This window comes from Musa acuminata, chromosome BXJ2-10 (genome assembly GCF_036884655.1).
Source record: "Musa acuminata AAA Group cultivar baxijiao chromosome BXJ2-10, Cavendish_Baxijiao_AAA, whole genome shotgun sequence".
In the NCBI taxonomy this organism is placed as follows: domain Eukaryota; kingdom Viridiplantae; phylum Streptophyta; class Magnoliopsida; order Zingiberales; family Musaceae; genus Musa; species Musa acuminata.
This window is the reverse complement of record NC_088347.1, coordinates 22,027,302-22,042,547: the sequence shown is the minus strand read 5'-3', so window position 1 is coordinate 22,042,547 and position 15,246 is coordinate 22,027,302. Positions and strand designations below refer to the sequence as shown.

At 26.6% G+C, this 15,246-nt stretch overlaps 1 non-coding gene across 1 annotated transcript; it reads left to right on the top strand.

The window, feature by feature from the left end:
* The first annotated feature begins 3,834 nt into the window (after positions 1–3,834).
* TRNAS-AGA (transfer RNA serine (anticodon AGA)) lies at positions 3,835–3,916 on the top strand. Its single transcript has one exon. It is a non-coding gene; the product is annotated as a tRNA-Ser (tRNA).
* The last annotated feature ends 11,330 nt before the right edge of the window (positions 3,917–15,246 follow it).

The window sequence follows — 15,246 nt, the reverse complement described above, 5'->3', positions numbered from 1 at the left end:
TCCTAGACTTTATTACTTTTTATGGAATTCATCTCTACTTTCAAGGTATCGTACCACAAATTTGATTCTTTATAACTTATGGTCTATGAAAAAGTTTCAGGATCATTTTTTGCTCCAATATTATAGTCAAATTCTTATAGATATATAACATAATCACTAAGAATTATTGATCTTTTATTTCTAGTAGATCTTCTTAATGTTGTACCAATGTTTCTTTGAGGAACTTATGGTTCATCTAGTTATTCAAGAGTTTATTGTCATTCCTGAACTGCTTTATCTATTAGAATATTGTCAATAACTTATGGAATCTCAATGATTGGTTGTTCAATATTAATTTGTACTTAGGAATTCTATAAACTATAACCAATCTATCATTTGATGTAGAAGGTTGAGATTCTATATGATCATGTGCAGAAACTATGTTCCTGAACTGATCATGTCATCCTCAAGAAATTTAGCATTTCTTGATTTCATAATCCTAATTGTGTGAGATGGATAATAGAACCCGTAACCTTTGGACTTTTCGATATATGTAATAAAATACCCATTAATAGTCCTCGGGTCTAGTTTCTTCTCCTATGGATTATATATTCTAACCTCAGATGGACATCCCTAAATGTACATGTCTCAAATTTGGTTTTCAACCTTTACATAATTTAGATGGTGTCTTTAGGACAGCCTTGGTTGGAACTCGATTTAATATATACATAACCGTTTTTAGTACTTTAGTCCATAAAAACTTAGGAAGATTGGAGTTGCTAAGCATACTCCGCACCATGTCAAATAATGTTCGGTTTCTTTTTCTGCAACACCATCTCGTCTGAAAAATCAGGCATAGTGTATTGGGCAACAATCATATGTTCTTGAATAAACTTAGTAAAAGAACTAGGTGTTTGTCCATTTTCAGTATATCTACCATAATATTCTCCACCTCTATCTGATCTCATAATTTTAATTTACTTACCACATTGGTTCTCAACTTCAGCCTTAAAGATTTTGAAGGCATCCAATACTTCATTTTTGTTATGAAGCAAACAGATATATATATATATATATATATATATATATATATATATATATATATATATATATATATATATATATATATATATATATCGTGAGTAATCATCTATAAAAGATATAAATTTCTGACTGTGTGCCCATATATGGACAACATATATCAGTATGAATGATTTCTAATATGTCTGAACTCTTATTAGCACATTTCTTTGTACAGCCTACACAAGTCTTAAAATTAGTAAAATTAAGAGTATTAAGTATCCCATCATTAACTAATCTCTTAATTCTCTCTATGGAGATATGTCCTAATCTCCGATGCCATAACATAGAGGAGTCATCATTAATATTACACCTTTTAGTACGAGCATGAACATGTATTGAACTTTGGGTGTCATCATTTTATAAGAAAATACGATAAAGATTATCAAACAAAATACCTTTCCTAACACAATCAAATTTATATATGATGTGTTTTGAAAATTAAAGGAATATCCAACTGATATGAGTCTGGAAACAAAAAATAAGTTTCATGAGAAACTTGGTACATGAAAGGTCATTTCCAATTTTAAAACAAGGCCATTACTTAAAGTTAAAATGCATATTTCAATTGCCTCCACATGTGAGCCCATCTTATTACCTAATAAGATGCTTTGCTCACTTCCTACTAGCTTTCTTAGGTTTTACATACCCTGCAAAGAGTTTGTAATATGGATTATTGATCCAAAGTTAATCTACCATGTGTTAATATTAACATTAACCATATTAGATTTATAACATACAAACGAGGTTGGTTTATCTTTTTTTTTAAGTCATTGTTAGAATTTCATTTATTCCTTCTTCGTGTCCCTTCTTTATATAGAAGAAACACTTTGCTTCTTTCTTGATATCAGCTTATGATGATATTTTATCTTTTTCCTATTGATGAGCTTTCTAATTGGCTTGATTTTTGTCAATTTTATTCTTCCCGCGAGTGGTTATCACTAATGCACTCTCACCCAGCTCCATCACAAGCCTCTCTTGTTTTTGAACACACATGGTCATTAATTCATTGATTGATTATTTATCCTTATATGTATTGTATGAAATCTTAAAAGGTTCATATTGATGTGGAAGAGTGTTCAGAATATAGTGCACCAGGAAGGATTCTGACATATTAACCTAGAGTTTCTTAAGTTGAACCATAATATCTTGCATTTGCATTATATACTCATGCATACCCTTTATGTTGGTGAGTTTGAGGGATGAGAATTTCATTATTATGATACTTGCTAATGCCTTTTTCAAAGTGATGAATTACTCATCGGTAACTTGTAGCAAGTCTCGGACCTTATACTGATCAACAAAACTACGTATACCAGCAATTATCTTAGTCTTGATAAATATCACGCTGAGCCTATTGGATCACTCCCATCACTCATATAACGTGATCTCAATTGGAGTGCTGGTATTAGTGACTATAGGTGGTTCGTCTTTCCTAATAGCATAATCAATATACATCGACCTTAAATGGAGAAGAATCCTCTACTTCCATATCTTATAGTTATCACCCATAAGTTAAGGAATGTCACATTGAATATAAAAATATTAACAGTTTGAGAAACTACATAAAATCAAACATATTTATGTCAAAATTTGAGGCTTAATAGTTTAAATTGCATGTTTTACCAATATGAAATATGCAAAAACATGAATCTCATAATATAAAAATTGATTGTGGGATAAAATTTTAATTCAAATAGATTCTGGTCTTTACGAGAAAATTATGAAATTATATTCCAATTCATAATCCTTATGGGTAAATTATAAAAATAATATGATGTTTTATCCTGATTAATTATATAAATATAATAAAATAATTCTATGGGATAATAATAATTATATTAAATATAATCAATCATAATATTTAGTCTAATTACTTATGTGATCCTTATTTTAACTTTATATATAATTTTAATTAATTAATGATGCTGTGACTAATTCATAATTAATTAAAATTATATGAGTCACCAGACATTTTGAACATATAAAATATATAATATGAGCATTTTATCGACTAAAAATATTGAAAATATTATATCCTCATGATTTTCAACATGAAATATATCAAGAAGTAAAAAAAAAACTAAAATCAAGCCATATTCATGATATAAAAAAATAAAAACTCTTTGGCAGAGGTTAATGGCTTAGATACCAACTATTAAAAATTTTAATACCAAAATGTTTTTCTAAACGAAAAACACAAGAAAACTAATTCAAAAACAAAAATTACGTACGTCCAGCCATTGTTGTGAAGAATTTTAGTAATGGTTTCTCTTTATATTTTGACACTTCTCAACTTAGAACTCTCGCTTTAGATGATATAGAAAATCCTTTAGACTTAATATTGAGCCCAAGGATAAAAACCCTCGTTTATATAGACATTCTCCCATCAAGAATATTTATTATCATGAGCTTCATAATGTTCAAGAATTAATTTAAATTTATAACGTTTGGACCATAATAAAAAAAATTAATGATATTAAATAAAATATTTAATAATAACAGTTACAATAAAAAATCGAAATATTTAAACCACAATAAATAAAAAATTTAATGATAATGAATGATAAACTTAATGAGAATGGTTACATATTAACCTTATATTTACATAAATAAATACCAAAAATCACGAGGGATACGGTATGCAAATTTGGACATTAGAAATTTGAGATAATACAGAGTTGAAGGGTCGAGCTATCATGACTCGAATAGTAAAACAGAACGTTTAGAAAGATAGTTTATATATTATTAGGTAACAGGAAAACATCACGAAATGTGGTCGTGCCGGAGTGGTTATCGGGCATGACTAGAAATCATGTGGGCTTTGCCCGCGCAGGTTCGAATCCTGCCGACCACGTTTTTAACATCATATCGACTTCGATTTTGGAATAATATAAGCTGTTTGAAGCCATGACGTGATTTGGTAATAGTAATCCGGTTTTCTTAATTAATATTATATTGCATAAATTTTAAAAATTATCTAGAAAAAACTAAGTATGTGTTATTCCTAAGTAAATTATATTTTTATTTTTTTTGGACCACATTATAATATTTTTATTTTTTTTATGAAGACCATAAATTTTCTTAATAAATATAAATATGAATATGAATTAAATGTAAATATGAATTTTAAAAAAATCAAAAATAAAAATAAGAGAAGAGGATAGATTATATAACTTTGCTCTTACGTCACTAAAATAAGAGAAGAGGAGAGGAGAAATGACGATGGCGTTGGGAGAGAAGATGAGATAAATGTGATAACGTTTCTTTATGTAGTTATTTGGTTAGATCCTTGGGTTTAATTCATAGTTCTAAATATTAATGATAATTTTTATAAGTTATTTTAGATCTCGTTATTACCTAGGTTTGATAAAAAAATACTAAAAATAAAAATTAAGGTGAAGATTTTTGTCGGATCAAAAGGTTTAAAAGAAAATTCCCTTGGATAGTTTTAAAGATGTGATAAATAATATAGATTTTATGTCACTCTCCGAAGAAAAAAAATAAGAATTAATTTTTAACATAGAAGAAGATAAAAGAATAATAAAATTTATTACTAAATGAAAATATTATTTTAAAGATTTCTTGTGCTAAGATAAGAAAGAAAAGACTAGTTAATCTTAAAAGATTTTTATGAAGGAGATATATATCCTCCTACATTGTCTAAAGGTATATCATAAAAATTATATAATACATAAAAATCAAAGATGCCATAAAATAATAAATAATATATAAATTTTATTATATATAATACATAATATACATAAAATAATACATAATATATCATAAAAATTAGATAATACATAAAATAATACATAAAATATTATTTTAAAGATTTCTTGTGCTAAGATAAGAAAGAAAAGACTAGTTAATCTTAAAAGATTTTTATGAAGGAGATATATATCCTCCTACATTGTTAGTAATATTAAAGATGCCATATTTTCCCAATAATATTCTTATTAATATTAAAGATGTCAAAATTATACAAAAGCAAGATTTAGACTACGATGCAGAGAGTATTGATTTTTATTAGAGTAGATAATTTTATCGGATTACATTATTTTATTTTTATGAGAAGCATAAAAGTATTTTTTACCTCCTTATAAAAAAGAAAAATATTTATAAAGTCGATCATTAAAGATTTAGAAGAAAATGTTACTAATGCTAATATGAGGATCATTATTATTTATGATCTAGAAGCTATAAAAATTAATGAATATTCTATAATAAAGGAGTTAGATATGTATGCAAATAATTATATTGATAAGATTGATTTAGTGTTTAGAGATTGTCAAGAAAGCTAATAAGATTGATTCCAAACAAATAAGAGTTTTATAATTAATTAAGTTATATAAGACAAATCAAAAAGTCATTGTTGATTGTGCGACTTCAAATTCTAAAATTTTAAAGAACATAATGTATAATAATAACATTCAATGCTTTCCATAATTTTTTTTCCAATCTTTAATTAGGAAATGATGTTGGAATATTAAATCAAACTTTGTTATTAGATATAATTTTGGTTTAAGAGTCTTAGTTAAGATTGGAGTTTTTATTATAGCTAAAGTTAAAGTTTTGAGTTTACCTCATCTATTATGCTTAATATGAGTTTTTAGTTTTGAAATCTCTCATCTATTCTCATATATTTAAAGATTTGAATCTTAAAAAAATTGAAAGCAAATGAAATTTATAATGCCACCCCCAAGAATCACACTCCGATAAGATTCACAAACAAAACCCTAAAAATTATTAAAAAAACTAACCAAAGAAAAGAATCCCTACCCAACGAACTGTGAACTGTGAAATCACCAAAGCCTTTAAGCAAACAAATCAAAAGATCTGAACCTAAAAAACATAAATGAAAATGAAAGCAAAAGCAACCAAGAAACCTGCATGCCATGTTCAAAGAACCACGTAACCAATTCGATAACCATAAATTAAACCCTAGTATCTGACTAGAAAACCATCAAAAGAAATTCCAATAGATATAAGAGTTCAAGGGAACAATCTAAGAAAAGCTTGGGAATGACCACTTGATGGAGTGAATGAGATCAATGACTACGAAAACTATAACAGTTAAGATGGGGAGGGATATAAGAGCTCCACATAAATTCAAGGCAGAAACATATTAGTCTTCAAGTGCTTGTTCAAATTACCTATCTTGATAAAGTTATCAATTAAGGAAGATGACATTCTCGTTGAATAGTAGAGATGAATCATTAGGCACAAAGGACACTAGCAAATGGAGATGCAACTTTTCTTGCTAAATGACTTTGCAATGTCACTGGTCAGTGTATTTTTATTTACGCCAATAACTTATATATATCATAATAGATAAATAAAATAAATTTGGATGCTCTAATAAATCTATCTTTTCAGATTTTAATATTATATAAATATTCTTTCATTTTTTGTTTTTAATGTTCATTTAGTGCCAATCATGATACTACTACTAGCTAGTTGAATTAAAAGAAAAACCATAATTAAAAATAGATAAAGTACCCCTAATATTCAATCATTACTAAATATTAAAAATATCTTTCCTAGTATCAATTTAAATTTCATTATCACTATGTGTGTGAGCACGTGCACTCTATAATGATACAGATAATGATAGATATAAATATAAACAAAATTATTGAATAAATCATATTTATGGTCCAGTATGTTAAAAGTTGCAATTAAAGGGATAAATATCAAAACTGATATCTACACTAATTTTTATCTCTCTTTTTTTTTCCTCTTGTGAGACAATGATAAGAGAAAAAATAATAATTATAACATAGTGGACATTAAAAAAAAAGATAGCTATTATTGAAAAGAAATGAAAGGACTCACAAGCCTTGATGGATAGTTTATCTGCTGCAAATCAATAGATCATTCACATTCTCTTTTTCTTTCTTTCCTTTTTTTTCATGGAAAGTCTAGGATTAACTTGAACCTCGTGTCTTAATTTTCTCATACTAAACATGTGAGTATGAGGTTCAGAGTTCGATCCCAAAGCTTCCATAAATATATATATATATATCTCTAAAGCCCTATCTATCTTGCCATACTCATAGGAGAGAGAAAAAGAGAAATTATTGTACTATCGAGGTAGGATAGAAGTTGGCCTTATATTTATAGAGTAATTAGATACATTTGCATGCATACATAAGTAAGAGAGTATATTTTTATTGGATATCTAAAAATATAAATTACGGTAGAAAATTTTCTATGATAATTATTGATAAGGGTAAACACTGATTGGACATAACACCCCAGATTTGACGTAATGCACCCCCACGTCAGACACCCCTGTGCGGCACATTGCCCCAGGGAGTGAGCATTAACACCGACATGACACGCGCCCATACCGAGTAAGCATTAATGCCGACACGACATGCACCCACACCCACCGTACCCAATCGACCTCCTCGGCTGACCCCTCACGATCGGCCGAGGCAGGGGAAGGCGCTGACTAACGTTCCCCATACCTTGCAGAAGCTCGGCCTTCCACGCAACGCCGACGACGACAGACGCCATCAGAGGTACGGCCCTGCTCCTGCAGGACGGCACATCAGGTAACATCAAACCCCCTTTATAAATACTCCCTGGCTGCCAACGGCCAGAGGAGAGGGCACACGAAAAATAACTCCCCTCCGCATCACTGACTTGATCGTCGGAGGGGTCGGGTCGAGCTACCGACCTGACCTGTGTGCAGGTACTCGACCGCTGCTGAGCCCACACGGCGTCGCAGAACTTTCCAGCCAGATCCCCTGCATCAGTCTTCTCAAGATTCCAAGGGGAGCCACATCTGATCCCAACCATTTGGAGCCCTAAACCAACCGCGTCGACCCGAAGGTCACGGCTCAAAAAGTTACTTACCGTAACAATTATGACATAAGTTCTTTCCAAATAAAAATTTAGGATTCACCAAAAGAGATCTTTAGATCCATTGCACAAAAAAATAATTTAAAAAGATATACTATTTAGATTACGATTCACCAAACCAAAGTTATCGTAGATGGATCCGACTATTTCTCTATAATGTCATATATATGATATTGCCTTCAATATGGGACATATTGGGGTGCTATATATTTCATAAGAATTATAAAAAATAATAAGTGAATTTGACAACAAAGATAATTATACTTCTACTCTTGGATGTGCATTACTTGGGTCTTTTTAAGTCTTTTGCCTTGACATAGGTAATTTTTTCCTTCAAGTTCTCAATTAAAAAAAATATTATAAAAAATAATAATCAAGTTGAACATATTGGTTAATTTAAAGTTATACGAGAGTGTTTGAATAAACTATGTAAATGTAACACATGGTTGTACACATTAAACATAAGTAATTTATAATTTATCAATTAGATATTTGGTTGTAAATAAATTCTCAATGTGAAAGTTGAAAGTAAATATTATTAATGAGAATTAGTTTTAGTGTTGTGAAAGCATTAAACATGCCAATATATCATTTAACCATCAATTGCATCTCTGGTTCAAATATATTCTCAATGTCATTAATACTACTAAGTTGTTTTATTGCACCAAATACTACTAATAAATTATTTTATTCATTATAGATAATTTTTACTATAGTAAACACTTGTATACATTATATGTCCCTTAGTGCCTTCTGTTAGGGGGTCTATTGTTTAGCTAATACGTGATCATTACATGGGATCCAATTCACCCTATATATGTTTGTCTATATAAATTTTCTTCTTATTTATTATGATAAGAAAAATAATCATAAACTTCTTTTTCATCGTATAAGGAAGTTAATCTCAAGCTTCATTCTTATCTTTTAATATGGAAAAAAATATTATAAATAGTGGGGAGGATTCTCTTTTGAAACAACTGAAATCCATATTTGAGGACTTCGGTTTACTAACCTGAGCATTAAAATGATCGAGTCGAAAATCCTCTAATGATCTTTGTCTTCGTGTAAGTAATACTTTGGGAGTATAATATTTTTACATTGAAAACACCATGGAAAATTCTGCTTCGATGGATCTGGATCACATCAGATTAATCAAAACATCAACAATATTTTCCTCTAACATCTTTTATACACAATTTATGATATATAATAAACAAAAAATTTCAGATTGAATATACTCAAGTTGATGCTAAAAATCTAAGATATGAGAGTGAAGAACAATGACTTTGGTATTGGTTTTCCACATGAGGAGTCTCCTAAGTGAGATGGATAAATTAGCTTATAATAATATTCACTAAATATTTTGAGTATAGAAAAACTAACAAATGATTGCTTGTGTCCAAATTTAAATTTAATATGCAATGACACACTATATATCTTAAATTTATAATTATATTAAATTATATATATATATATATATATATATATATATATATATATATATATATATATATATATATATATATATATATATATATATATATATATATATATATATATATATATATAGTGCCTATTAGAAAAGTTAATAGCAAATATGAGTTGTAGTCTTTGTGAGTGCAAAGTCACATTTTAAGTAACTCTTAAACCAATGGTCTGCATTGTTGGGGAGGGAAAGCATTAGGTATGAGATGATGAGAATATATGAAGTGACATTTTTAAATCTACTGTGACATTCTTTTATTTATTTATTTTGAAGTACTAAATTTTAGATAATGTCCTTTCAAAGATTGAAAAACACATTTATATTATTATGAAATATCAAAATTTATATCTTTACATGTCATTGTCATTAATATGTATTGAAAAAAAAAAACTTTGGCTATCCACTTCAGCTATATTAATTTATTCCAATTAAATAAGTATATAAGGCATCACTTAAAGAAGATTATAGTGAATGTAAGGTATTATTATAAATTAGAGTTTCAAGTGACATTTAATTTATGGTATCCCAAGGAGATCAACTATCAAATATGCATAAGTTTTTATGTTTTAAAGGAAAGCATGTATAGAATTTAAATCTAGAGAGCTTCTATGATTTTTTTTTTTTTAATTATTCTCTTATGTATGGGGATTTATGGTAAGATCATCATAGGTCTAAAAAGTTACAGAGAAGATAAAAGAAGGGAGGATAACAAAAACTCTAACACAAAGACACTAAACTATGAAAATTATGATACAAAGATATTATATATATATATTAAATATTTTTATTAAAACTATTAAATTTATACTTATAATATTTTTTATATCATAATTTTCATATATTAGTGAATTTGTGTTGGTGTTTTTTATCCTATCTCCTATATTCTCTTCCATATTTTCTAATCGAGAATATAACAATCTTTTAAGTTTCCATACTCAAGAGAACAATCTCAAGAAAAAGGATTACAACTTCAATCCTATAAAGTCTATTAATTGAGTATTTTACTTGCTGCAAACTAATGAAACCTTCCCCGTTCTCCTTTTTTTTTTTTTTTGTAATTGAAAGAACTACAATTGGAGTTGAGCCTCATATCTTTCTTTGTTTATCATACCAATTATGTGAGCATGAGAGTTGAAGTTTGATCCCGAACCTCATATTAAAAAATAATATATATCCTCAATCACACTTAAAAGAGAGAGAGAGAGAAATTTTTGCACTATAAAATGTAGGGCATAAGTCACCATTGTATTTATAGTCATTATGTGCATTTGCATGTTGTGCATAGTGGACTGTATCTTTTGTGAGAAATCTAAAATAATAAATTTTAGTCAGAAAATTTTAATATTATTTATAAAATAAATTACCTTCCAAATAATCACCTAAGAGAGATATTTAGTTCCATTGCACACTTTAAATCAAAAATTAATTTTAAAGATATACTATTTAGGTTAGGATGAACAAAGAAGCAAACCTCATGACTTAAAATATCTAAATATAAATTATTTAGATAATACATGTGTCGTAATTAATGTATCACTTTAATAAATTGTTTTGATGATAAAGATAATATTGCTTCTTCTTTTTTTTACTTGTGTCATGACATAGGTAAATATACAATGAACAAGTTCCCAATTCCTAAAAGATGGTTATAACAAATAATACATTATTTATAATTAAGTTTGCTAGTGAAAAATATCGTTAAAGTCTTGATCAGCCTAATATGGTCCAGATTTGTATATTCAAGATTATCCGAAGTAGATCTGAGGTGACTTCGAAGTGGGTTCGAGGTAGGTTCAATATAGATATATTGTTCTCTCGAGGTGTCACCTACACAAAGATCAAGGTCAGAGGAGTTTTTCCGACCTGGTCACTCTAACACTCGAGTTACTAATCCAAGATTCCTAAATGTAGTCTCGAGTAGTTCGAGAAAAGAAAGAATCCTTCCTTTATTTTCTTGTTCAGAATGTGTTTTATACCTTGAATGAGGAAAGAACATTTTCATTGTCATAAAGTAAGAGAATGAGGTTTATGTTTATAATAAAAGGAGAGAAGAAAATTTATAATTATCTTCCTTCAGAATGCGAAGTTTATGTTTCTATGCATTGAATCTTTATATATGATAAATGATGATTTAGATGACATGTGACACCCCACATGTTTGACAATAGATTCTCTCTCAAAGTTAAACACATATTAATATAAAATTAAATGAGAATGTTAATATAAAACTATAATGTCTAAAATTTATAATTATTTAAATATACATTTATATTTGATTGTAAACAAAGTTTTTTTTATGAATGTTTAAAGTAAAAGAGGGCACGAGTCGATATCGAATGATATGTTTATCTCTACTGTAGAATTATTTTAATTAATTTTTTTGGTTTAAATAAACATCCTTGCAAAGTTTAGAAATCACATATTCTTATATGTGTATCCCTTACAGGTCACTGTGGTTTATATTCACTGATAATAACACTGATCAACCAAATCTAATCATCATTAATATTATATAATTTATTTGACTCGACTATGTATGTAAAATAAGAAATATATATGATATCAGTACTTTTTTAGGATCATAAATCGTGTGTGTTATTCTTATAATTTATATCGACTACCTCATATGTGTAATTTAGATGAACTCAACTAAGAATGAATTTTATATATATATATATATATATATATATATATATATTCATTTGTGACAAAAAATCAAGGTTTAAGTCATAAAAAATATTTTTTAATATTTAAAGATAAATTATATGTATTGATCCTTTTCAAACCTCACATTATCGAGAGTCTAATGCATTGAATATATCTTTATTTTTTTACATGAACTAGTGTTGCATATTGATGAGCATTGATATACTTATAGATTGTATAAAGCCAATAAGGAAACTTACTTTTTTTTATTTTTTTATTTCTCATTGACTATTTCAAGAATATATTATACTTAATCAATATATGTCAAAACCATGGAAAATCAGCCTACAGAAATATTTTTTGGAAAGAGTAAATTATTAAAATGATTAACAATTAGAAAAACATTTGTAGTTTCCTATGATGGTTGTTATCAAAATCTATTTTTTAATTACTCTTGATAATTTTTATAAAACATTAATATATCATGTACATATATATACATATACATATACATATATACATATACATATACATATATATATATATACATATACATACATACATATATATATATATATATATATATATATACATGCATATATATATATACATATATATGTATATATATATATATGTATATATATATATATACATACATATATATATATATATATACATATATATATATATACATATATATATATATACATATATATATATATATACATATATATATATATATACATATATATATATATATATATACATATATATATATATATATACATATATATATATATATATATATATACATATATATATACATATATATATACATATATATATGTACATAGATATATATATATATACATATATATATATACATACATATATATATATACATATATATATATATATATATATATATATATATATATGTACATATATATATATATATGTACATATATATATATATATGTACATACATATATGTATATGTATATATATATAGATATATATATATATATATATATATATATATATATATATATATATATACATACATATATATATATACATACATATATATATATACATACATATATATATATACATACATATATATATACATATATATATATATACATATATATATATATATATACATATATATATATATATATATATATATATATATATATATATATACATATACATATATATATGTACATATATATATATATGTACATACATATATGTATATGTATATATATATATATATATATATATATATATATATATATATATATATATATATATATATATATATATATATATATATATATATATATATATATATATATATATATATATATATATATATATATATATATATATATATATATATATATATATATATATATATATATATATATATATACATATGTGTGTGTATATGACCCGTGGAGCCCACGTGTTGATATATTATCAAGTAACAGGGAACCACGTGTTGATACGACCACGTTTTCAACTTGTATCGTATCGCACTCGAGTTTGGAATAATATGTACTGTTTGAAGCCATGACGTGATTTGGTATTAGTAAGCAAGATTATTGAATCCAATTTTTCTTACTTGATATTATATTGTATAATTTCTAAAAATTATCTAGAAAAATACTAAGTATTTGTTATTACTAAGTAAATTATATTTTTTAGACCACATTATAATATTTTTATTTTTTATTATCAAGACCATGAGTTTTCTTAATAAATATAAATATAAAAATAAAATTTTGAAAAAAATAAAGGGCGAAGAGGATAGAATGTATATATACCTTGCCCTTGCGCAACTCAGATACCTCCTGCCCTCGTCGATTGGAAAGGAGATATGAGAAAGACGACAACGATCGTGATTGCAATGAATTCAAATCTCATATTTCATCATAACTTATATGTTTTCTAAAGCGTCAATGTTGTTTGCTTGATTAAGAGGTCGTCCTAAGTTTTTCTTAGTTATTCCCCTTGGATCATGATACATATTAGAGCTTCTTTGGATAGTTATTTGGTCAGATCCTTGGGTTTAATTCTTAGTTCTTGAATTGGATTTTAGTTCTTGGAGGTGTGATGCGGGTCTCTTGATTACTTTTGCTTTTGTTTGTGTTTAGGTTTCATGGGTTTGGATATTTTGATTTATTTGCTTGAAGACTTTCTTGATTTTTCCTTGTGCATTGATTCTTTTCTTTAGGTGGTTGTTTGGTACTTTTGGGATTCAGTTCATAAATCTCGCCCGAGCATGATTCTTGGAGGTGAGGTGGCATCACAGGTTTCTTAATTACTTTTATTTTCGTTTTATAGAGTTCGGATTTTTGGATCTGTTTGGTTGAAAGCTTTGGTTGTGTTTTTTGTGCCGAGATTTCATGCACTTTTAGTTCTTTGAGGTTTAGTTTGTGAATCTCAAATGGGACCGTAGTAGTTATGATTCTTGGAAACTGAGATTATCGATTCTTAATCACCTTCAAAATAAAATATTAAAAAATATTAATGATAATTTTGATTAAAAAATACTAAAAATAATAAAATTAAGATGAAGACTTTTGTGAGATCAAAAGGTTTAAAAGAAATTTCCTAAGATGATTTTAAAGATGTGATAAATGATAGAGATTTTATGTCACTCTCCCAAGAAAAAAAAAAAGAAGAATTAATTTTTGACTTAGAAGAAGATAAAATAAAATAAAATTTATTACTAAATGAAAGTATTATTTTAAGAATTTCTTTCTCGAGCTAAGATAAGAAGAAAAGACTAATTAATCTTAGAAGATATTTCAGAAGGAGATATTTATCCTCCTACATTGTTTAAAGGTATCTTATACAAATTACATAATACAAACCTAATAGACAGTAACCATATAAAGAAGATACATCATCAACTATGACATATTCTCTCAATAATATTCTGAATAATATTGACAATGTCAAAATTATACAAAAGTAAGATTTAGATTGATGTTTATTGGAGTAGATAATTTTGTTAGATTAAATTATTTTATTTTTATGAGAAGCATAAAAGTATTTTTACCTCCTTATAAAAAAAAAGATTTATAAAGTCAATCATTAAATATTTAGAAGAAAATGTTACTAATGCTAATATGAGGATAATTATTATTTATGATCTAGAAGCTATA